At 33.5% G+C, this 22,561-nt stretch overlaps 1 non-coding gene and 1 pseudogene across 1 annotated transcript; one reads left to right on the top strand and one right to left on the bottom strand.

Annotated features, from left to right (window-relative positions):
* The first annotated feature begins 3,260 nt into the window (after positions 1 to 3,260).
* Positions 3,261 to 5,086, top strand: LOC120166031 (annotated as a pseudogene).
* On the bottom strand, positions 4,779 to 4,859 carry LOC120166164. Its single transcript, XR_005519900.1, has one exon. It is a non-coding gene; the product is annotated as a small nucleolar RNA snoR35 (small nucleolar RNA).
* Positions 5,087 to 22,561: the final 17,475 nt, after the last annotated feature.

The following is a 22,561-nucleotide window of genomic DNA, read 5'->3' as shown; positions in this document are numbered from 1 at the left end:
GTCATGGCTCGAAATGCCAAATAGTAGCAAAACCCAGGTTGTGGATTTTGTTAATGTAATAATGTCATTATAATAGATAATCCTTTATAGTTAAATAGTAATTTATATTTACATTGAACACTTACGTTATTTGTAGGAGAAATTTTCTTTAGAGGTCTCAGACGATTATTTGAAGCAAGCGTTAGGGAAGAAATGGAGAGACCAAAAGAGTTCTTTAAAAAAGAAATATTTCAAGAATCATCTCAGCCTTGAAGAGAAGCTGCAAATTGTCCCACCTGAAATGCTCAGGTATTAATGGGAAGATACAATCATGTTTGGAGTTAAAAGACAGGAGAGGTACGATGCATTTTAAAAAAATAATATTATGTCATTATAATATTGACTTTATAAGTACAAATTTTAAATTGTAGGATCGAGAGCATGTTGATGTTGTTAGAGACAACAACAAAAGTTTACTCACACAACCGGGTTGAAGAGCTTTGCTTGTATAGCTAATGATGAGGTATTATTGATTATTCGCATAATGATTTATAGTTGGTAGCACATAGTAACGAAAATTATTGATTATCTCAAGGTATTAATTAATTCACATAGTAAAGTTGGACGAATAAAGCTCTTTGACATGACACATACCAAAAAGGATGACACTCCTATGACTGATGTAGCTACAGAAAGTATGGTACATTTATAGGACACAAGATTTGAATTATGTTATATTTATATCTATAGTATGACATTTTTATTTAAAATAATGATTGAATTGATTATTAGGAAAAATTGAAGGATAAAAGGGCGGAGTATGAAGCTACGACTTCAAGTCATGGTATTGTTAAAGAGGGTGAGATTGAAAATCAAGTTATTAATGAAGTTTTGAGTCTTGAAAGATATGGCCGGGTTCGCTTTCAAGGTTCATTCGTTACCCCAACCAAATATTTTGGATCCAATTCATCTCAATACATGTCATCATATAGCCAGTCTTCCCAATCATAAGTTAGTCGTTTAAAACAACATTTGACTTAAATGGATGAAAATTTTGCTCAAATAAAAGCCGAAACTGAAGCGAGGGAAGTAGAGAGAGAAGCAACATATCAGAAAAAATATGAAGACTTTCAAAAATCAACTTTAAGCTATGATGCAGATGATACGACAAAATCAATCCCAGAGTTCTCCATCTTAGGTGTTATTTTAGATATATGCTTTGTTTATTCCAGTTAACAATGTTGAACTACATTATATTTCACTTTAATGTAAACTTTGATTTATTATTATGGATTTCAAGTTGTTGGATAATGCTACATGTTAAAATTTTAAATTTGGGTAATAAAAAAGCAGAAAACAACATTTGAAAAATCATTTATAATTAGCATCGTTTATATAATAAAACGCCAATAATTACATATTCAATATCGGCGTTTGTAAAACAAAACGCCACTAAAGTTTAAGATCTTTTGCGACACTTATATAGAAAATGCCACTATATACGTAGTCAATAGCGACATTTTACATTCACAAATGCCAGTATATGTCAGAACATTTAGCGGTATTTTTTTGGAACAAACGCTACTAAAGAAAAAGATAAATAGCGGCGTTTGTAAAAAAGCCCCTAAAAAGCATAACCTTTAGCGGCACTTGACGTTCATAAACGTTGCAAACTTTTGCGGCGTTTGTCTTTGCGCTAGAAGGGTTTTTAGTGGGCTTTAAAACGCCGCTATATGACTAAAAAATGCCGCTAAAAACATGTTTTGTTGTACTGAGACGACTTACTAGTAGACTTGAAATTCAACGAACTCGTCAACAATTCATCAACCAACTCATTGATCTTGTCATCAAGGTCCACCTCAACAAGTATCTTGACTCTCAGCTTCATTACTTGAAGTTCAAGGTTTATAGGCAAACTATCGTCATGTCGTGCATAAGAAAAGATATCAGGAACAAGACATCATCAATGAATTCTCGGGTTGCTCCTGACTCCATGAGCATGGAATGTATGGTGTTATGAGCATTTTTTCCAGATAAAAACATGTCATGATGACCGATGAAGAAGCAATTCAAGGTTTACAAGGTTATCTCCAGGTATAAAGATGCAACGTAACATATCTCTATATCTAAGTGAAGAAGACGATGTGGTATCATAGAACGAACATACTCGGGACAACTCACGTAGTCATGACTGATATTGAGGAGTAATAGAAAGCCATGGCAAGATTTCTGGGTTTTGTATTTTGATTTGATTTCTTAGGGTTAATACGTGGGTTTAAGAGAAAGAAAATAGGGTTTTATACCATGAGGTGGCTCATCCTTGGTGGCGCACGTTAATGTCTTCTTGGAAGAAACCATAATGTGGGTAACTAGCATCCATACCAATTCTTTTAATAACTAGGTTATGCATGGTAGGCACATAATTGTTTGCAAACTTCCATAGGAGTACTTTAACTTTGGATTACCAAGAAGTATTATAAATAAGTCGTATTATATAAAAAGTTTATTAATACGAGTCTCACACTAGTATTTCAAAAATGTTTAATAACAAATGTTCAAATCAATTTTAGGTTCAAAAATATTTTTTCTTTAAAATTGTATACATTTTGGCAAAATGGAGACAGTATCATCGTTTTGTGTAAAGTACGGCCGAATATTCACTACAACAAAATGGTTTTATAGCAGTATTTTTAACTGTATTTTTTGAACAAACGCAGCTAAATATTCATACTTTAGTGGAGTTTTTATAGAAACACCGCTAAATACTGTACTTTAGTGGCATTTCTATACAAACGCCGCTAAAGACTCGTACTTTAGTGGAGTTTTTATACAAATACTGCTATAGACTCGTACATTAGTGGTGTTTTTGTACAAATGCTGCTATAGACTTGTACATTAGTGGTGTTTTTATACAAACGTCGTTATAGACTCATATTTTAGTGGCGCATTTATATAAACGCCGCTATAGATCTGTACTTTAGCGGCCTTTTTATACAAACGCTGTTATAGACTCGTACTTAGTGGTATTTTTATACAAATACCGCTAAAGACTCGTACTTTAGTGACATTTCTAAATAAACACCTCTAAAAACTCGTACTTTAATTACATTTTTTTAATAAACACCGCAATTTATCAGTAAATTAGTGGCTTTTATGTTTATAAATGCCGCAAGTTTACAGTTTACAAGCTTGCGCCCCTTTAACCCTTTTTTATTTTTTCCCCTTCACCTATTGTTCCATTCCCGACGTTTACATCTTCTTCACGTATTTTTCCCCTTAAACCCTCTCCTCCATTTCGCAAACCTTATCTTCTTGTCTTAGCAGAAACAGGGGCTAAAAGGATGAGAAGCCATGTTTGCAGCATCTGCTTCATCTCTCATACTCCCATCTCTCGGACCCAAACTCAAAACCCATTTCACTTTCCCATTCTTCTCTTTACCACAAGCTCCATTCAAAGCCTCTCTTTTGTTCTCCTGTTCAAAGTTTTGTGCTTTTAACAAAAAAGTCTTTGTCTTCTTTTTAAGTTTGTTAGAAATGTTTCCGTTTCATCTGAATATGGTCAGGAAGCGGGTTTATTGGGTAGTGATGACGAAGAGGCTACTAGTTTCTCCCCTGACTAGAAACTTTTTATGGGTAATCTTCCTTTTAGTGTGGATAGTGCTCAGCTTGCCGGTTTATTTGGAAGTGCTGGAAATGTTCAGATGGTTGAGGTACTTTCATTGTTTTCTTTGTTCTTACTAGTAATCTCCAAGGTTATGTTTATTCACGTGCGACTTGCTTAATTTTCGTCATGTTTCTGAATTGGTTGCTGAACGTTGAGCAAATTCAAGACTTTTCATGATATAATTAAAGCAGTATGTATTTTATTGCTGATATGTTAAACTATATTGTACAAGAATTTTCCATTTTTTTCAAATTCATTTCGAAATGAATACTGAATAATGAAAAGAAATTTAGCCAGTTGAAGGACCATTGCATAAATTTGGTGATTTAATTGAGCATTCATTTGGATTGAAGGAGATATGGACCTTGTTGCATCACTTTAATCACTTGGGAAGTTAAGAAACTAGATGCTCATTCGGTTTTGATGTGTTGAAATTATTGCTCTTGGCAGGTGATTTATGACAAAGTAACTGGGAAAAGTAGGGGTTTTGGTTTTGTAACCATGTCTACAACTGAGGAAGTTGAAGCTGCTGCTCAACAGTTCAATGGCTATGTAAGCCGTTTTTCGGGATCATAGAGTATGTTGAAAATGTAATTGCTTCGTTTACATGTTACTTAAATGAATGCGATTATTCTCTTCTGGTTTAGAGTACCTCTCGATGATCCATCTGCATAAATGTCATCTCTAAAAGAGTTTTGAGGGTTGACATTTATGTTCTGGCCTTGGTACCTACTGTTGCAAATGAATTTCCAGCATAGAGGATGGGAAAATGAGTGTGCTTGAATTTTAATGTATTATCGAAATACTCCAGCAGCATTAAATTTCATTAGAAATCTATAGTTTTTGTCAGAAGTTTGTATCCAGGTTATCATGGAATGTTCTTCTGTTTGTACTTACTGATTGCAGGAATTAGATGGGAGGGCATTGAGGGTCAACTATGGACCACCGCCTCCTCGTAGGGAAGAATTTTCTCCGAGAGGGGCAAGAGGAGCTGCTACGACGGGCTCTTCGAATCGTGTATATGTTGGTAACCTTTCATGGGTTGTTTGTATTTTGTGTTACATGTCTGTCTTCTAACTAGAAACTATAATTTGCATCTTGTTGCAGTCATCTATCAACGGATCATCATCTAATCTTCCGGACAGTAGCGAACGCTCTTTTACAACACCTTTCTCTGGTCAGTCTGGTGCTGACTCCCCTGTTTTCCATCACAGTGGTGGGTAAATTTTACTAGATTTCTATTCACCTATGTTCTTTTGAGTTCATGCTATTGTATTGTTTGTTTTTGCAGGTTCTATTCAGGGACTACATGGTATTCATGGTAGCTTTAATGTTCCCAACCTTCCTGGTACACTCGCATTAAGAAAATCAACGTTAAGTAATGTTCCAACTGGTGGGGTTTGTGGAGCTGAGAGTTCAATTCTCTCCATTTCCCAAATCTAATCCTGCTGATTGTATAGGTTCGTTAGTATCTGATTCAAGTCATTTTTTGTGCCATTGAGTGCTTTATACTGACATTCATGTCTGTCTTGATATGGTTCCCTATATATTTTGATATTGCATGTGCGTTTGTGGTTTCCAGTGCAGTTAAAGTACACCAGTTCTTCACAGAGGAACGCTAGGATACCTTTAAACAGATTTTTGATACCTTCATGTTTGAAGCATCAAAGGTATTGGAATAAGTATTCATTTGTCCACTTGACATGGATCACAAACGTTTACAGGCCAAAATTGTGAGAAAGAATATGCATTTCCCATCAAACTTTTATAGTTTTATCGATTGATTTCAAAATTTGAACATTTATGATCAAGTAATTTTTTATACATTTATATATTGATGTAGAAATTAAGTACTTATTTTGGGTTTGTTTTCTCTGGTCGACTGGACTCCAGAACTCCACAAGAAATTTGTATAGGCAGTGGACCAATTGGGTATAGATCAAGCCATCCCTTCTAGAAAAAATCAATTTCAAGCTATGATGCAGATGATATGACAAACTCAACCCAGAGTCCACCATCTTAGTTGTTATTATTGTTTATTGTAGTTAACAATGTTAAATTATATTATATTTTACGTTAATGTAAACTTTGATTTATTATTATGGATTTCAAGTTTCTTGCTATAGATTTCAAGTTTGTTGCTATGGATGTCAAGTTTATTAGATAATGCTAGTTAAATTTGAGTAACAAAAGAGTAGAAAACAACATTTGAAAAATTAGTTTTAATTCGCGGCGTTTGTATAAAAGAACCCCACTAGATCTTTTACGGCATTTATGCAGAAAACACCACTATATATGTAGTCAATAACGGCGTTTTACATTCACAAGCGCCACTATATGACATACCATTTAGCGGCATTTTTGGGAACAAACGCCACTATATGTCATAACATTTAGTGATGTTTTTGATACAAAACGCCACAAAATAAAATATAAATAGGGGCATTTGGATAAAAAACACCGCTAAAATATCATAACCTCTAGCGACGTTTGTAAAAAAGCCGCTAAATATCATTACCTTTAGCGGCTTTTGTAAAAAAAATGCTGCTGAAAAACATAACCTTTAGCAACGTTTGGTTTAACAACGCTTAAAAACGCCGCTATATGACTGAAAACTCCCGTTAAAAACTCTTTTTTTAGTGATTTATGAAATTATCATTTGGATTTTGTTATAAATTTTTTGGAAAAATATAATTTTGGATGTCTCCAATTAAAATCAAAGTAAGATTTAGTTAGGGAGTCAACTACAAGTGAGGAAGGTTAAACATCCCATTACATTCTTAATATCTTTAAAAAAATCACGTGTTGTCTTGATTTTCTAAAAAATTACAATTGCAAATTTGAATTTAATTGGTGATCCCTTATATAAATACAAAAGTTACGAATGATAGCCTCCTATTAAGAATAGTTAACAAGATTTCACTCTAATAAGTTGAAAGATCACCTCTTTAATTCTCACAAATAATCCAACATTGTCTTATATTTTAAAAAGACGACGATAAGAGATTTTATGAAGAATATCCTCCCATAACCGCTGTATTCTCCATAATATACAAATAGACTAAAACAAACTTCAAGAAATTGACATTTGGTATGGACACAATAGATATTGACGAGTGTTTTATATTGTTATATTTATTGTTACTTTACTCATTATTTTTAATTGAATATTTATGATTTATCATTATTTTGAGTTTATTTTGGACATGAGCTCTATTGGATTAATTAGCCAAAAAAGTAGCAGATTTTGATGGTCCAGTCAACATCTTGAATATTTAATTGGAATTTACATGGCATAAGGTTATCCATAAGATGAAAAAAAATTCAACCAGAAGTACAAGACTTAAATATTTATTTTTATCTTTTGTGATAAACCTTTTAGATTTAGAGGTTTTAGTTTGATAATTTTATTATTATTATTATTTTAAGAATTAGTTATTTTATTAGAACTCTTGGTAGGATTTTAAGTTTGATTAGGAATTGGTCATTTTATTTACTTAGAACTTTTGGGTTATAAATACCGGTTAGGTTCAACCTTTGAACTGAGATGGAAATTTATATTTCCTTGGCTATTTATTGAAGTTCTACTTTGCTTTCAATATTTTCTTTTCACAATGCTAAGCATGATCCAATCCATGCTTAGCTAAACCTCTTTTAACCGATAACTGAGTGACGACTCAATCTGTTTCGTGAGAATTGAAAACGCGTTAATATTTATATTCTTTACACTTTCAATTCAAAAAGTCAACGTTGGTTTGGAAGATTGTTTTGAATTACCATTGGGGAGGAGAATCGACATATAGCAAATTCAAATCTTTAAGAACAAACTTAATATTTTCTTTTCAATATTTTCTTTTAACCGATAGCATGATCCAATCCATGCTTTACACCTTCAAAGTTCTTTCCTGATTTTTGGAAAAAAAAGGTTAGGTAATCGACTTAATATTTATATTCTTTACACTTTCAATTCAAAAAGTCAACGTTGGTTTGGAAGATTGTTTTGAATTACCATTGGGGAGGAGAATCGACATATAGCAAATTCAAATCTTTAAGAACAAACTTAGTAGTGGTTGACACACGTCATTTTCGCGTCAAAATAATTTATTAATCCCAAAAGAAATATAAAGAAAATATAGCAAGTGGAAAGTAAGGGTCAATCCCATAGAGACTAAGCATTTTCTGATTTAATTATCTTTTTGTTTTTGAACACTAGAATTTGGATATAGATGAAATTCAAGATTAAAAATAAATAAATATAAAAATAAAGGTGAGATGAGAATAAGATAAAATAGGAGGATTTTGAAAGACTGTTTGAAAATAAGATAAAGGCAAATAAAAATAATAAATAGAATAAAATAATAATTTGAGTTTGAAAAGAAGACTTATTGTGAAAAGTAGCCTCAGACTTTCAGCTTTGACTCAGTTTCCTCGGATCATCGAAATAGATCGTTACTTCAGGATTCACGTAGGTTACTTGTCTACGAGGACAAATCCTTGTGACTATGCTTTGTATACCGAATACCCAAGTGCAATCTTTAATATCGATTTGTGAATTGATATAAGCGACAACAATCTTATAGATCCAAAAACATTGAGATTCAAAAAGATGTCGACTCGGATTATATTATTACAACAATAACTAATTCTGATCTCAGTTTCCTCTTAGCAAATAATTTTTCTAATTGTGTTCCCAAGAAGTCGAATGTGCTTCAATAAGCCGATCCTTCCTCCCACGTTAACCATAACAACATCCAGACCAACATCGACTTTTGGTTTTGAAAATTGTTTTGATTTGAAAATAAGCCCACAAAACAGAGAGAGATATCCGAAGCGATTTTAGTGCCTTACAATTCTTACGTTTGGAATTGAACCATCGTTTTAGCCTTCAGCTTAAGAGAAAATTAGCTAAGCATGAAAAAAGTCATACTTAGCATATTGGAAAAACTTAAAATAAAAAAAATGAGAACTTGAAAAAGAAAAGAAAAGAGAGAATTTTATAATACTAGAAAAAAGAAGAAGAAGAATAAATTCTCATTTGTTGATAGATGTGTTTTTAGGCTTACACTAAGAGGATATTTATAGCATTCAAAATCCTAAAATCAAGGTAAAGATATTCCTAAAATAAATAAAATAAATACTAATTAAAATACTTAAAACTATTTAAACTAAAATACTAAAAACAAAGATAAGATAAAATATAATATAATATTTAAAAATATCCTAAAACATGAGTTTAATTCAAATCCGAATTGTAGAAATGTGCGACTGATCCATTCATTCTTCTAGAAGGGCTGACTGGACCTTCTAGAAGGTGCTGATATCATCGCCTCGTAAGATGCGTCATGCCCAAATTCATGCCCACTAATCCAGCTTTGAATCCGAAAATAAAAAAAACTAAGAATTCTGCCCTTTAAGTGCATTTTCCAGAATTAGTGTCCTGCACAGAATATGAATCAAAAGGAAAAAATAAGCCACAAAAACTAATGATTAATGAGTAATTTAAAAGCAAAATATTAACCAAATAAAGCACTTATCAAATTCTCCCTCACTTATTCAATGCTTGTCCTCAAGCATTCTAGAATTAAGACATCAAAATCACAAGTTGTCATCTTCAATTTTAATTTATTTCTCAAACTTCCAATCGAACTAAGTCCATGAAAATTGCCAAATTCAAGTTACAATCAAGAAAAGACACAACTAAGAAAATTTAAAGAAAGCAAGATATCTCAATTAATTGCCAACTTCAATGAAACATGACTCAATACCTCACAAATGTTCACACATATCCGCTCAAAGTGTTTGGGGTAAATGAAATCGCTCAAACCAAAACTAACCAAAATATTACCATAGGCTTGGAATCCAATTAAGTCTCCACTACTAAAAGTGAGCATAATGCAATAATCAAGGGGTCTTTAATCTGGGTTGTAACGTGGCTAACGTATGGGTAGGGAAAAAGACCGAAAATAAAGGTTTAAAATACCAAAACAAGAGATCAAAATAATTAGCAATAATCCACGAACTAACATGAAGCACAAAGAAAAATAAAAAAAGGAAAAAGAATAAATGAAAGGCAATTGAAACGATCGATTTTTCCTTCTTCTTTTCATTTGAACAAAGTGTCTTTTTTTTCCTTTTTTTCTGTTGTTCGAAACAGTGAACAACTTTTTTTCAAAAAAAATTTCATTTCCTTTTGTTTTTTTTTCGTAGAACAAAAATGATACAAGATCTCAAGTCTCTGCAAGGGTGTGAAAAGAGAGGAAAAATAAAAAGAAAGGTTTCTGGTTTAATTATGAGGTGTAAAACAAAGAAAGAGAGATAGATGCAAATGTGGTTCACTAGTGGATATATAAATGGGTAGGCTTTTTGGAAAAGTGGGTTTATCCTATCACATTAAAACATTACGTTCAACATGTAGTCTCGATATGCATTGTGATTACAAATTCTAGAATATCCTAATTAGTCCGGCACACTCAATTCAAACAATGAGCAAGAAATAAAATGTATGCTCGTTAGGCTCGAATCTCACAAGAAAAGTTTATATGTACTGAGTCAAGTTCATCTCTATCAACAAAAACATGAAATAACTATACTCAACAAAAATTCACTAGCTATAGCAATCACCATCATGCAAATTAATTTCGATCAAAACATGGTCACGATCCAAAAGGAAGCAAGAGTATAAAGTGAAGTTCAAGAATAATAACCAATGATCCCAACACATCAATATCAAAATAACTCAATTTCAAACAATCAAACAAGTTAAGGAGAAATTTGACATGCTGTAATTCCCCCCTCACTTAATCTGTTTTGTCCTAAAACGTATATCAAATTTAAAAACAAAGAGAGGGAAAAGGAATACTCCCTGATCTAGTGGCGACCGCGGCAATGACCACGTCGAGATGAGCTCGGGCGAAGGTAAGAAAGAACCTCAGCAAGGTTGTATTCAATAGTGTCAAGGTGACCAGAAACTCCTTGCATCTCAGCTCACATATCCGGTTAGGTGCTAGCTGTCAGAGGTGGTTCAGTCCTCCTCATGTATACGTGCCCATTACGAGGTGTAATTGTGCCAGGAGGTACAATGTGAGGGGAAGCGGGAGTGTCTGCGAGAAGTCTCATCGAGTCCAAATACCTAACATTAAGTGGATCCATAGAAAAAGCATAAGTAAAATTCACAGTGTCAAAGGTCAATAGAAATAAACGGGATGCTAAATTTGTAATATAAGGTCCAAAGATCAAGGGTCGATTAGTTCGTACAACTCGAGCGAAGGCTGGAGCGAACAAATATCCTAAGTTTACCTTTGTGCTGGTTTGCATACACCATAAGAAAAAATCAACCTTACTTAAACAAGATGTAGTATCATTATGACCGAAATAGTTGTAAGCAAGGAACCGGTGTATGTAACAGAGGAGAATGTTGGCACTTTTCGGGTGAGCAGTGAGACAAGGAAAGCTTGGGTCCATGTGAGGATGCAGGGCTCAGTTGTGACGGTACACTACCCAAAAAATTGAATTCATTCCTAAAATCTTAGAAATAGCCAAAAACAGGATGCCACATTAGTAACAGTTCAATATCGACAGGTTTAGAATTTACCTTGGGTTGTTATATGCTGCAAACGGTGGGGATGTGATATCCGGCATGAAACAGGAAGTGGAACCTGATGACATTTAGTAGAATGTCGGGGTAGTCGGTGATGAAGGTATGGACGGTCGTGGATTACTTGGACCAACAATGTGATGGTGGTAGAAAATGGAACGACTAACGAACGGAGGAGAGGTGACGATTTTATACTTGGGCGCTGGAACTCTCGGTGGAGAGCCTTATGGTCGGTGTCCACCACGAAGAATAGGAGTTGGAGTGGGAAGTGAGTTGGAATCGCTTGGAATGTCGATTATAGTCAGAGCAGCGTGGCGGCGGCGGCCTCCAAGGTTGAGTGACAGCGAAACCCCTGATTTTCTTGGTTGCTTGTTCGCACCATTATAGAAAAATGAGAGGCGGTGGAGTTAGGGAAATATGAGGGCAAACGATCAACTAGAACCGGTGCTAGAGAGGTGGTGTTCGACAGTGTAGTCAATGGCATGGGCTTGGAGGTTGATCGGTGAGAAGAAGGTAAGAAGATGGATATTGGTTGTGCGGCTGGGGGATTAGAAAAATTAAAGAGAGGAGATGGGTTTTTTAATGGGAAGGTTACGTCACGTGTAATATAAAAAGAGAGAGTCTGGCATTGAGCTATACTTAAAATAGTAGAATGGGAAGAGATAGAAGTGTTGAGATTTGTTTAAAATTGTATAAAGGTGTAGATAGTGATAAATAAGGTGGGTCCCATCAAAAATGGAAAACAAATTCAAAACTCCCAAAGTAGAAGTTTTGGTAGAGGAGGGAAACAAAAAATTTGGGGAATGCTATGGTGCTCCTATGTGGGGGTGGGTTATGCTAACGTGCGCCTGCTTATTGTCTCTAGACGTGAGACACTGCTCTTTCATTATATATTTGATCAGAATTTGAATATGTTCAGAGAAAAATAAAATAAAATTAAACATCTAATAAAATAAAATAAAATAAAATGAAATAAATGGAATGAAATAAAGTTTGCTAAAAATAAAACGAATTTAAAATGAAAAATGAAATGAAATGAGTTGTCTCCCATCAAGCGCCTTTGTTTAAAGTCATTAGCTCAAGGACCTGATTTTTTTTCAGACTGCATGTTCCTCTAAATTGATTTCTTCGATTAGACCAACCGGAGCATTTTCATAATACAACTTCAATCTTTGACCATTAACTTTAAATCAAACTCTTGAGTTATTTTCAACTTCAACAGCATCGTGAGGAAATACTTGAGTCACTGTAAATTGTCCGAGCCATTTTGATTTGGATTTTCCTGCAAAAAGTTTAAATTTAGAGTTAAATATCATAACTTTTTGACCGACATACATTTTTTTAAAAGAAATTTGATTATCATGAAATTCTTTTTTTTTTAAATATCCGAGCACTTTCATAGACATTTTTTCGAATCTCCTCAAGTTCTTGAATATGTAATTTCCAAGCTTCACCAACCACATCCATGTCCATGTTACACTATTTAATAACCCAATAAGCCCGATGTTCTAACTCAACGGTAAATGGCATGGTTTACCGAAAACAAGCCGGTATGGTGACATCCCAATAGGACGTTTATAAGAGGTTCGATATGCCCAAAGTGCATCAGTTAATTTTAAACTCCAATCCTTTCGGTCTGGTTTAAAAAAAATTCAAGAATTGTTTTAATTTCCCGATTTGATATTTTTGCCTGTCTATTTGTTTGTGGATGATAAGTATTATCAATTCTTTAAGTTACTCAAAATTTCTTCATCAGCGACTCGATTACTCAGTTAACACTTATTATAGCCCGTGGCGTGCCAAACCTGGAAAAAATAGAATTTTTCAAAAATTTAACTTTAGTTTTAGCATCATTATTCCGGGTTGTTTTAGCTTCCACCCATTTTGAAACATAATCACCATCTAAAATAATATAAGTATTTTTGAATGACGAAATAAAATGACCCATATAATTAATTCCCCAAACATAAAAAAAATTCACAAAATTGCACCGGATTTAGTGGCATCTCGTTTCTACAGCTTAAATTACATTACGTTGACATCTCTCACAAGTTTTATAGAACAAATAAGAATTCTGAAAGATGTGAGGCCAAAAGAAACCACATTAAAGAATTTTATGAGCTGTACGTTTTGGCCCAAAGTGACCACCACAAGAGTAAGAGTGACAAAAATATAAAAATAAATTTACCACATTTTTTGCAATACATCGTCGAATTACCTGATCCGAGTAGTGCTTCCATAAATAAGGATCGTCCCAAATATAATATCGAGATTCTCACTTAATTTGATTGATTTCAGCTCTCGGAAAATCTAATGGTAACTTACCTGTGGCTAAATAATTAACTATATCCGCAAACCATGGAGTTATGCTTTGCGCCACTATAAGATTTTCTTTAGGAAATTCTTCTCTAAGTGGTGGGTCATATTTGAAAAGGGGAATTTGACTCCAGTGATTTGCTACCAAGTTTTCACATCCCTTTTTGTCTTTGATTTCCAAGTTAAACTCATGTAAAAGCAGGATCCATCGAATAAGCCTCGGTTTTGCATCCTTTTTGCTCATCAAATACCTTAAAGCTACATAATCAGAAAAACAATAATTTTAGTTCCAAGAAAATAAGATCTAAATTTTTCTAAAGCAAAAATTATAGAAAAAGTTCTTTTTCCATAGTTATATATTTTTCTGAGCCGAGTCCAAAGTTCGGGATGCATAGACTATGACATATGGCTCTTTCCCTATTTTTTGGCTAAGAACGGCTCCAACACTAGTATCTGATATGTTACACATAAGTTCAAAGGGGTAATTCCAATTTTGTGGCTGAAATATTGGGGTTGAAATAAGATTTTCCTTTAATTAATCGAAAGCCGCTTGCGTTTTGAATCAAAATCAAAGCCTTGATCCATTTGGAGAAGATTGCATAAATATTGTGCTCTATTCGAAAAGTCTTTAATAAACCTGAGGTAAAATCCTACAAGGCTAAGAAAAGAACGAATTTTCCTCATAGTTGTGGGGTAAGGAAGTGAGCGTATAATACATGTTTTAGCTTTATCAACCGCAATCCCTTTTGAGGAAACAATATGACCTAAAATTAACCCTTTATCAACCATAAAATGGCATTTTCATAATTTAAAACAATGTTATATTCTAAGAATCTTTTAAGAACATTAGTTAAATTATCAAGACATTCACTAAAAGAATTACCATAAACTGTGAAGTCATCCATAAAGACTTCGATGTCATTCTCCACATAGTCAAAAAATATACTCAATATGCATCTTTGGAAGGTGGCCGGTACGTTACAAAAGCCTAAGGGTATTCGTCTATATGCAAATGTACCTAAGGGACAAGTAAAAGTTATTTTTTCTTGATCTTCTAGCGCTACTGGGATTTGGAAAAAACCTGAAAAAACCATAAAGGCAACAATAATGAGTTTTCCCAGCTAATCTTTTAATCATTTGGTCTATAAAGGGAAGAGGAAAATGATCTTTTCGAGTAAGAGAGTTAAACTTCCTGTAATCAATGCAGACTCGCCATCCATTTTGAACTCTTTTTGGCACTAATTCCCCTTATTGATTTTCAACCACTGCGACTCCTTTTTTCTTGGAAACCACATGAATCAGACTTACCCAATTACTATCCAATATCGGATAGATTATGTCAGCATCAAGGAGTTTCTGAATTTTCTTCTTTACTACTTCCATCATTGGTGTATTTAATCGGCGTTGTCCTTCTCGTGATGGTTTTGCTACTTCTTCAATTTTGATCTTGTGCATGCAATTCGAGGGACTTAATCCTTTAATGTCGGTAATGGTTCATCCTATAGCTTCTTTGTGAGAACGCAACACTGTTACCAAAGCTTCCTCCTCTCCTTCGAATAATTTATTTGAGATGATCACTGGTAAGGTTTCATTTTTGCCTAAAAATGCATTCTTTAATTATTTCGACATTTGTTTCAATTCTATCTCAGGTGCCTATAAAACAGAAGGTAAAATTTTAGTTTTAGAGGAAGGTTAAACTAAATCAAAATTGATTAAAAAAATATTTTCAAACTTCCTTTTTTCCCCTTTGTGACAAAGTTCAAGATCCATGGAAAGATTAGATTCAATATATTCATCAATTAAAGGATCTAAAATATCAACAAAATTATTTTTTTTCAACTCAATCCGGGTATTTCATTGCTTTGTAAACATCAAATTCAACTATCTCACCATCAAATTCCATTGTCAGTATACCACGTCTAACATCGATCTTTGTATGTGCGGTGCTTAAAAAGGGTCAGCCAAAGAGTACTTCGGAATAAGTATCTGACCTATCATGTTCCATGTCAATGACATAGAAATCTGCAGGAAAAAATAATACATCGACCTTCACTAAGAAATGTTTCAGTATTCCCACTGGATAGATCACGGACCGATCAACCAACTATATAGATACTCCCTTTTCCTTCAAAGGCTCGTTAGTAATCATTTTATAAATAGAAAATGGTATAATGTTAATTGAAGCTCCTAAGTCACACATTGCACGTTTAATTTTTTTAATTACCTATTTTACAAGGTATGGCGAAGATACATTGATCCTTCATCTTTGGTGGGAGCTTTTGTTGAAAAATTCCGGAAACATGTTATCCCAAATTTACCTTTTCCTGCCCCATTAAATTCCTTTTTGTAGTGCAAAGCTCCTTTAAAAATCGGGCATACCTCGGTACTTGTCGAATTACTTCAAGAACAGGCATGTTCACTTGAACTTTCTGGAACACCTTTAAGATCTCCCTTTCTTCAGCTTTTTTATCACGCTTTAAAAATCTTGATGGGAAGGGTGGTGCAATTTCATGAGAAGAATGAGGATGTGCTGCAATTGTACCTTGTATTTCTAGAGGCGACGTTTCTTCTTGTTCTTCAAAATGTGTGACTTTTTCTTCTGGAATTTCGGGTGAGATGATTGTTCCACTTCAGAGTGTGATGGCACTAACATTCTCTCTCGGATTTAACTCTATTTGAGAAGGTAGTCTTCCTTGTGATTCCAATTTCCTAACAGTTTGAGTCATTCGGCTCACTTGTTTATCCAACTCTTGAAAATGTGTTTTGGTTCGTCTTTGGAATTTTTCCTAGGATGCAACTAACTTTTCCTGGGACGTAACCAACTTTTCTTTTGAAATTTCTAACTATTCTATGATTTCCTCCAATGATGGCTTTTGCGTTTGCTATTGAGGATGAGGTCTTGGTTGATAAGTTGGCATCTGATTCGGTGCATAGCTGAAATTTGGGTGGTTTTGCGTTCGCTGTTGAGGATGAGGTCTTGGTTTATAAGTATTTATATATGGGTTGTATGGTCTTTGTGGAGGACCTGGAAAGTTTCTTACGGTATTGATTTCTGCATTACCTCCTTCTTGTATCATTAGGTAACAGTTCGTCGGATGGTCCAGCTTCGTGCATATCACACATGCTCTTGTTACCCCATATTTTCCTGCAACAAGTGAATTAACTATTTTAGTTAATTTATCTAATTTATTTTCAATGGAAAAGGTACTTATCTCGTGAACCTGTTGGTTGGGTTCACTTGAAAATTGTTGAGAGTTGGCGACCATGGTTGAAATCAACTTTCTCGTTGTTGTTGTTGGGGTCATGTTGACTAATGCTCCTCCGCTAGAGGCATCTACCATTTTCATTTCCATAGGTAAAAAACCTTCATAAAAGTATTGAAGTAACGTTTGCTCACTTAATTCGTGTTACAAACAACTTGCGCAAAGCTTTTTAAATAGTTCCTAATAGCCATAAAGATTTTCTTTGCTCTTTTGTTGAATGGGGAGAATGCTCATTCGTAACTCGCTTGCTTTAGCCGCTAAAAATTCAACTCATGTCAGCCCATAAATTTACTGAATTTGGTGGTAAATAAAATAACCAATCTTTAGCGAAGTCGGCTAAAAAGAAAGGGAAAGCTCTCAATTTAATTTTATCTTCGGTAATTCTCTATGGTTTCATGCTAGTGCAAACCATATGGAATTCCAATAAGTGTTTGTGGGGATTTTAATTGGGAAGGCCATGGAAAGTGGGAAGAAGATGAATAAGTCTCGTCTTTAATTGAAATGGAGTCCCGCAATTAGGAAAAGTGATGCATAATTGCGTCTGAGTGATAGGAGTTGCGGCTAGCTCTCAGATCGTTTGTTCTTCTTCTGCCATCGGGATTTAATCTTCGTTATATGCATCTGTTTCAGAGTTTGTCTCCGGGTTTGATTCCATTTCTGAACTATGATTTTCTTATCTTTTTCTTTTTTTCTCGAAGCGTTTGTATGTGGATTCTTTGTGCTCGTGCTTCGATCTCCAGGTCAATATCTATTAATTCTCCTGGGTTTCTTATGGCCATAAATCAAAAACAAAGAAAAATAAATCAGTAGTTATCACACGTCCCTGGTAACGGTGCCAAATTGACACGCGTCATTTTCATGTCAAAATAATTCCTTAATCCAAAAAGAAATATAAAGAAAATATAACAAGTGGAAAGTAAGGATCGATCCCATAGAGACTAAGCAGTTTCTGATTTAATTATCTTTTTGTTTTTAAACAGTAGAATTTGGATAGGGATGAAATTCAAGATTAAAAATAAATAAATATAAAAATATAAAAATAAAGGTGAGATGATAATAAGATAAAATAGGGGTTTTTTAAAGATTGATTGAAAATAAGATAAAAACAAATAATAAATAATAAATAAAATAAAATAGTAATTTGAGTTTGAAAAGAAGACTTATTGTGAAAAGTAGCCTCAAGCTTTCAGCTTTGACTCAGTTTTCTCGGATCACCAAAATAGATCTTTACTTAAGGATTCAAATCGGTTACTTGTCTACAAAGATAAATCCTTGTGACTATGCTTTGTATACCGAATACCCAACTGTAATATTTAATATCGGTTTGTGAATTGATCTAAGCAACAACAATTTTGTAGATCTAAAAATGTTGAGGCTCAAAAAGTTGTCGACTCGAATTATGTTGTTCCAACAATAATTGATTTCGATATCAGTTTCCTCTTAACAAACAATTTTGCTAAGTGTGTTCCCAGGAAGTTTAATGTGCTTCAATAAGCCGATCCTTCCTCTCACGTTAACCATAACAACATCGCGACCAACATCGACTTTTGGTTTTGAAAATTGTTTTGATTTGAAAATAAGCCCAGAAAATAGAGAGAGATATCCGAAGCGATTTAAGTGCCTTACAATTCTTACGTTTGGAATTGAGCCATCGTTTTAGCCTTCGGCTTAAAAGAAAATTAGCTAAGCATGACAAAAGTCATACTTATCATATTTGAAAAACTTAAAATAAAAAATGAGAACTTGAAAAAGAAAAGAAAAGAGACAATTTTATAAAACTAGAAATAAGAACAAGAATAAATTCTCAGTTGTTGAAAGATGTATTTTTAAACTTACCCTGAGAGGATATTTATAGCCTTCAAAATCCTAAAATCAAGGTAAAGATAATCCTAAAATAAAGAAAATAAATCCTAATTAAAATACTTAAAACTATTTAAACTAAAATACTAAAAACAAAGATAAAATATAATATAATATTTAAAATAATATTCTAAAACATGAGTTTAATTCAAATCCAAATTGCAGAAGCGTGCGGGTGATCCATTAGTTCTTCTAGAAGCGTTGACTGGACCTTCTAGAAGGTGATGATGTCATCATCTCGTAAGATGTGTCATGCCCAAAGTCATGCCCACTAATCTAGCTTTGATTCTGGAAAAAAAAAACTACAGAATTATGCCCTTTAATTGCATTTTCCAGAATCTAGTGTCCTGCACAGAAAATGAATCAAAACGAACAAATAAGCCACAAAAACCAATGATTAAGGAGTAATTTAAAAGGAAAATATTAACCAAATAAAGCACTTATCAGCGGTCCACTAAGAGAAATAAAGATCGGGTTCAATTCTCATCGAGATGCATAATTCGAGCACGTGTTTTTTTAGCATTAAAGAAGATATTGGCGTTAACATCGATAGTTGAAGTTAAATTCAAAACAATGATTAATTTTCAAGAATTGATTCTAGGGATTAATTGAGAGAATAGCATTTTACAAGAGTTGGGCCATGTAGACTGTAACCGACAAGATTTTATAGTAAAATCTACTTCAAGGATCGAGACGAGACGAGTCAAAGTGAAGCTAGAGGCTATCTTCTATCATTATCTCTTTCAATTATTTATTTTTATTAATTTTTTGTTTTTATTTAATTTTAGTTTATTCAATTAAATTTGATAAACCCCTCTTTTTATTTTATTTTGTAAATTTTCTGGTTAGAAATCAAATCAAATTTAATTGAAAATTCCTTAGTCCCTGTGGATCGACCTTATTTCTCGATATTATTCTATTTATTTTATTTTATTTATTTAAATTGAGAATTAGGTTTATTTATTTGACAATTATGCCTCTTGTTAGACATAAATGACTTGTGTTCAACCTCTCAACAATGCAATCGTAATGATAAACATGGCCGCAAGGCATTGAGGTAATCTCTTCCTGGTCGGAGAACTCATCCAAACAGACGATGCATCCTTTCCTTGAACTCAAATCTTCTCTCAATTTCCTCATCTTCTTCAACGAAATATAATCTTCATCTTCATCTTCATCGACCTTATATTCGACCCTTTTCAAAGCTTGAATAGACGACTTAGTTGCAGGCCTGAAATTCAACGAACTTGCTAATGATTCATCCACCAACTCATTGATCTCGTCATCGAGGTCCACTCAACTTCATTACTTGACGTTCAAGGTTCATAGGAAAACTATCGACATGTTGTGCATAAGACAGGATATCAGGAACAAGGACAGTATCAATGAATTCTCGGGTTGCTCCCGACTCCACGAGCATGGAATGTATGGTGTTATGAGAATTTTCTTCGGATAAAAACATGTCATGATGACTGATGACAGGGCAATTGAAGGTTAGCAAGGTTATATCCGGGTACAGAGATGCAACTTAACGCATCTCTATATATAAGTGAAGATGACTTAGGATCATAGAACGAACATTCTCTGGACAATTCACGTAGTCATGGCTGATATTGAGGGAGTAACGGAAAACCATGGCAAGATTTCTGGGTTTTGAATTTTGATTTGATTTCTTGGGGTTATTATGTGGGTTTAAGAGAAAGAAAATAAGATTTTATCTGTGGTAGGCTTTCAACTACAAGAGGCACGCCACCTGCTAAGGATCAATCCTCATATCACTGTTGAATCGGTTTGTCACAAAACAAACATGGCTGCACACACTCTGGCTACTTCGGCTCAAGCTTCTGGTTCTCCTTTCTTTTTGAATATGATTGCCCCCATTGTATTTGGCAAATTGTAATTGACGATGCTGTAATGGCTGGTTAATTAATATATATATTTCTTTTTTTAAAAAAAGTTAAAGAGTATTTCCAATAAGACGATGAAGTTATCATTATTAACATTATTTACCAAAGTTGTCATTACTTGTGTCGAAAATATTAAAAAATGACTTTTCATATTTTATGTTAGCATTATTTACTCTTATTTTAAAAAGAAGCTCATTAAATATTACAATTAAGAACTTATTAAATTCTAATTAGATAATCAACTAATTAGACAGGTCTTCAATTTTTAGTGTGTGTGTGTATATATATATATATGTGTGTATGTATATATATAAATATATATAAATATATATAAAATAAGGATAATGTTATATTAACCTTTGTATTACAATTCCTATTTATATAAAAATAAAGATAAACATTATATTAACCTTTTTATTATATATAATTTTCTTAATACGATTAGGAGCAAAATTGTTTAAACATATTTTGGTCAACAACCTATAAAGCAAGTAGTTAAAAACTCTCATATGACATTTTTATTTCTTCTAGGTCGTGGGCTTAATACCCATTAGGAGTAAAATTCCGTTTCCCCCTTACCTAGGTGGAAATTGTTTAAACATGTGTCAATTTTTTTAAGTTTAAAAATTATTTTTCCTTTAAAATCATGTATGTTTTAATAAAATAGAGTTAACGTCGTTCGTTTTGAGTAAGGTACAATTGAATATTCATAAAATCACTTTTCAATTTTTTATATTATTATCCTTAAAAAATAATTTTGGAGGTCTATCCTTAAACCAAAAATAAGATTAAGTTCAGTAGTCCGTTACGCGTGAGTAATTTTAAAAACAGACCCATTATGCTTAAAATTGGTATGTTTTAAAAAAGGGTAAGCTACACAAATGGTCATTGATGTTTGAGTAAGTTTTCACTTTCACCAATGATATTTCAAAAATCACAAATTGGTCACTAACATTATCGTTTGTTACAAAATGGTCACTCGACGTTAACAATCGTTAATAGATGTTAACAACCGTTAACATGCATGACAAAAAACACAGCTGGTGTGTTAACTGCTTACATGGATTGGGTTGACTCGGCTGACCGCCACGTTTTTAAACTTCAGTGAGGAAAAAGAAAACTTACTCAAACATTAGTGACCAACTCCGTAGTTTACCTTAATTAATAAAGAGGGAATCAAGGGTTTCATTTATCATTCTGAACCATTCTTGTTCTTTCATAAATATGTTTCTTCTTCTTCCATAAACATTTTATTTTTCGTCCATAAACCCATTTCTTCTTCTTCCATAAACTCGTTTCTTTTCCTTCCATAAACCCCTTTTTCTTCTTCCATAAACACATTTCTTTTTCTTCCATAAAAGCATTTCTTCTTCCTCTATAAACCCATTTCTTTTTCTTCCATAAACCCATTTCTTCTTCTTCCATAAACCCATTTCTCAGTCTTCAATTCGTCTGAGATAAAAAGTAGAGAGAAAAATGATTTCTTCTTCTTCTTCCATTAGTCTGAGAGAAAAAAGTAGCGAGAAAAAGAGAAAAGAACCATCGTACTTACATGAAGGTTATGACAAAGGAGGGACAATACTATGCTTTATGGTAAGCTTCTTTTGGGTTTGATAGAAAATAAAGAAAATAAAATGTTAGTTGGGCATCCACAGTTGCAAACCGAAACATCAATAGAGTCTTCCATCTTCATAGGATTTCTCTTCTCTTAAAATTTTCAGATTTTTTTTTAAATAATAGAGATATGAAAGAAAAACCCTAAATTAAGTTTAGGGATTGAGTTTTTTTTAAGGAGAAGAGGTGAACGTTGAGGGCTTTTGGGTCTCTAACGTGACGATCAACCCAGTTAACCTAGTCCATGTAAACAGTTAATGCGCCAACTATGTTTTCCGCCATGCCTATTAACGGTTGTTAATGTCGAGTGACCAATTTGTAACAAACGATAACATTGGTGACCGATTTGTAACTTTTGAAACAT

Source organism: Hibiscus syriacus, unplaced genomic scaffold (genome assembly GCF_006381635.1).
Source record: "Hibiscus syriacus cultivar Baekdansim isolate YM2019G1 unplaced genomic scaffold, ASM638163v2 tig00111621_pilon, whole genome shotgun sequence".
Classification (NCBI taxonomy): Eukaryota; Viridiplantae; Streptophyta; class Magnoliopsida; order Malvales; family Malvaceae; genus Hibiscus; species Hibiscus syriacus.
Note: the sequence above shows the minus strand (reverse complement) of the source record. Positions and strands in the feature narration are given on the sequence as shown.